At 40.9% G+C, this 4,128-nt stretch overlaps 1 protein-coding gene across 2 annotated transcripts in view; it reads right to left on the reverse strand.

The window, feature by feature from the left end:
- Window positions 1-3,491: 3,491 nt before the first annotated feature.
- The window catches only part of Birc6 (baculoviral IAP repeat containing 6), a 185,621-nt gene continuing 184,984 nt past the window's right edge, over window positions 3,492-4,128 (reverse strand). For both annotated transcript variants that reach the window (XM_031355887.1, XM_031355886.1), the window contains exon 73: window positions 3,492-4,128. This exon is cut by the window's right edge and continues 502 nt beyond it. The gene's annotated coding sequence lies outside the window, so the exon portion shown is untranslated.

The raw sequence follows: 4,128 nt of genomic DNA on the forward strand, positions 1-4,128 counted from the left end.
AGGAATGTGTCAGATATCCTCAAACTGGAGTTACAGGTGGTGGTGAGCTATCTGACATGGCTGCTGGGAACCAAGGTCATGTCCTCTGGAAGGGGAGCACGTGCTCCAATGAGCCATTTTTCAGCCCTCTAGAGCAGTGGTTTTCAATCTGTGTGTCAAGATTCCCTGAGTTTGCACATCATGCATATCAGATGTTTACAGTATGATCCACAACAGTAGCAAAATTAGTTATAATTTTATGGTTACGATATCCACAACATGAAGTATTAGAGGGTCACAGCATTAAGAAGGTTAAGAACCACTGGTCTACAGTCTTTTTAATTTGGGCAAACTATAGAGTATGGTAAAACAATGTCTCTGTAGAAAATTTCCAGTTAAGTTAGCATGGCGTCAGGGAATAGGCCATGCACTAACAACAAGCACTAAGTGAAGGAGCATTACCCAAGTCAGGTTCCCAGATCACTACCAATCTGTAGTAACCTAAAGCACACAAGTCAAGTTTGAACAAAGTAATTCTTTGTTTGCTTCTGCTGGCAGTGCTGAACCTTGTATATGCTAAAGGCCCTCTACCACTGACACCTCTACCTCTACTCACATCTTCCTGCCTCTTAAAAGGAACTAGACTAACAGAAGAGATAGCCAAAACTTTGGGTCATTACCACAAATTGCATTAGGCATATCAACTAGAATATCTCACCTCAGTTAATTTTATCCCACATAAATCAACCTATTAGATAACAATGGCCAAAAAATATTTATTTTATACATTAGTCTGATGCAAGATTTTGATCTTAATGGTAGACAATTTTTATTTTTTTCTTGCTACTTTAGATTTTAATTTTATATGTATAAGTGTTAGCCTGCATGTAAGTATATACACCATGTATGCCCACATAGGCCAGAAGAGAGGACTGGATCCCCTGGAACTGGAGTTAAGAGATGGTTGTGAGCCACTAGGTAAGTGCTGACAATTGAACCCTGGTCCTCTCTGCAAGAGCAGTAAGTGCTCTTAAGCACTCTACTGTTTCAAGCCCCTAGAGAGGACTGTAAATAGTTTAAAGCAAAACAAGGCAAGGCATTTGCAGGCCTTTTTGCTGCAGGCAGCTAGTCCTCAACAGACTTTTTCTTGCCTTTAAAAACTAAAAATTGTGAAGAACAAACTATTCCTTAGGGTCTAGGATATAGCTCACTGATAGAGCCCTGGCTCAGAATGGGTACCACAGTGGGTGGGTGGGGCACACAACAGAGGAAGACACAACTTCTACAGAGGTAATTTCAGATCATAAACACATTGCCTTAAACTACTACCACCCACATTTCTCAAAGTTCTCCATAAACTCTTGGAACCAGATAGTCTGTTGTTTTGTTCTGCCTTTACCCTAGTTTCTCAGCTCAAAAATGGAATTCATTCTCTTATCAATATATGCCTTTCCCAAGCTCTGTCAAGTACCTCCTCCTGTCCACCCTTTGTGCCTGAGGTGACAATCTATATCACATGGACTCTGGAGTCACAGGAGTAGGCAGAATGCTATGACCCAGTATCCCTAGCCAAAGCCACCTGAGAGCTTTCCAAATTGTTCAGGATGCTGAATAACCCGACAGCAGCTACTTCTCCAACATCAGTCTCCAACATTTTCTTTATCAGCACTCTTTAACACTCAGGATGGCTTTCTCTAGGAAGCCCTTCCTGCTTACATCACTTCGATACCTATCAGTATTAGTCCTAAATGACTCTCCCCATGCTCCCACCAGACCCTTGTAAATAACTCTCCAAAGAACTTACCACAAATGTCTTCATGCCCACTGTTCACTCCAGAAGTGCAGAAACCTTACTCAAAGTGAACACTTCAATGTTCCTGGGTTGGCCTGCATCCCACATACACTTATCTCAATGCATCTGTTTCCAATTATTTCAACATCTGATATGCCTGCACATCAGAATAAAAGAGGTGGCTCTCTGCATCCACCATTTAGGATTCACACTCAGGTTGTCAAGCTTGGCAGCAGGCACTTCTACCCACTGAACCATCCCACCTGCTGCCTGTGCCTTCTGGTGTCTGTAAATCATTTATTGGCTCTGATAATGGTATTGTTGCTTTCTAACACTTTTCCATTTCTAACAATGAGGGGAGATGAAAAAAATGGACTTGACAGTAGCTTTTATCATTCATGCCAAATTAGAATGGGATCCTAACCAAAGGAAAGACACACACCTTTACTTTCTTTCTGTGTTTCATGTGCACACAAGTGTGAGGAGGTCAGAGGCACTTCTCTTTTTGTCCTCATGTCAGGGTTTCTCTGTGTAGCCCTGGCTATCTGAAAACTCACTAAGTAGACCAGGTTGGCCTCCAACTTAAGCGGTCTGCTTGCCTCTGCCTCCCAAGTGCTGGCATTAAAGGTGTGTGCCACCATCATCACTAACTCTTTTAAAACTCTTTCAGGGTCTTACTGTTTGGGCAGCTTTGTCATATACACCAGGCTAGGCAACCTGCCACCTTCTGCGTGGGGTGACTCTCTGGTGTTCACCTCCCATCTCGCCATAGAGTCTGGATATTAAAGATGCACTCCACCCTACCCAGCTTTGCTCTTTTAGAGAGTGTTCGAATCACTTTTACTTATTTGTGTGAGGTGGGGGATGAGAATGGAAGACAGAAGACAACTTGGATGAACTGGTTCTTTTCCTTTACCATGTAGGTCCTGGTACTGAACTTTGTTCTTCAGGCATAGACACAAGTGGTACTGTCCACTCAGTTCTTTGACATACGTGGGTTCCTGGGATCTGAACTGATTGTCAGTCTAGCTCGGCATTTGCTTTATATCCACTGAGCCATCTACAAGTGCTTTAACTTCCTACTGGTGATACTTTTAGATGTAGATCTACCTAGCATGTCTACTTATGACACAAGGTTTTTCTTGTCGTACACTTAATTTACCACCTTGTCATTTTGGTGCAGCTTAACAACACACTGTATTTTTAAAATGACTATGTTTTAGACACTGCTTTGCCTAGTTGCCTTCTGCTCATGATGTTTAAAGAGTTTGGGGCCTCATACATGAAGGGGTATCATGCTCCTTAACTGTTTTCCACTTTTCTTTATATCCTCAATACCCCAATTTTTGAGGCAGGGTTTCAGACTGTATTTTCTGAGCAAACTCTAACCCTCAACCTCCCCAGGCAGGGATGTGTAAGAAACCATGCCAGGCTGCCACCTCTACAGAAAGATTATCAACAGTCATGTCAGCTCTTCCTTCTGCCTTCTGCTTTGTTCAGACAGGGTCTTTCTACACAGCCCTGGTCATGCTGGAACTTGAAGTGTAAAGAAAAGAATGTCCCTTCTGGGATTAAAACTGTGTGCCACTATGTCCAGCTTTCAGCTTTCTTTATAACTGGTCTTACAAAAACATCCTTGTTTCTCCCATGTTCAAGTCTCAAAAAGCTTTTCTGTAGAAATACCACTGCATACCATGGCAACTATTTTAGAAACAAGACATACTAATTCACCTACATTTTTATTTATTGGCTCTAGGAAGAATTTGCATGAAAATGAGCCTTTATAGCAGGTACAGAACTTACTGTAACAGCACCAGAGAGGCCCAGCCTCTCTCCTCTACAGAGCCTCCGTGTTGATACATACATGTGACTTTAGGAACAACACCACACAGTCCAGGAATAAGAGGAGCCCTTGAGGAAAACAGTTTAAAGTGACTTTTCCAATTGAACCATACCTTTTCATATATTAAATTCAAATAATGGATACATTCAGAGGCCCAAATGTTTGGCATAGAATAAAATCATGTTCATTTATTTTTTCTGCATCTTAGAAGTCATAAAATTAAATATGTTGAATGTAATAAATTCATCCATACAAGTGCAAGTCTCCAGCTATAGTGCATTTTATGGCAGATTTATTACTTAAAAATGTACCAGTAAATCAAAAAAGAGGGGCTATATCTGTTTAACTTTTATTAAAGTGTATGTAGGAAGTCTTCAGAAATCAAATATGAGCATGAAGATATGGCCAAACATAAAATCTATCAAATTCAGTGAAAAGTTGCTGACTTTAAATAGTAGTTGTAAGAATGACCAATATATATTCTTTGTTAACAACCTCTCACTCTACAGTAAAA

The sequence above is a fragment of the Mastomys coucha genome, unplaced genomic scaffold (genome assembly GCF_008632895.1).
Source record: "Mastomys coucha isolate ucsf_1 unplaced genomic scaffold, UCSF_Mcou_1 pScaffold6, whole genome shotgun sequence".
NCBI classification, from domain to species: Eukaryota; Metazoa; Chordata; class Mammalia; order Rodentia; family Muridae; genus Mastomys; species Mastomys coucha.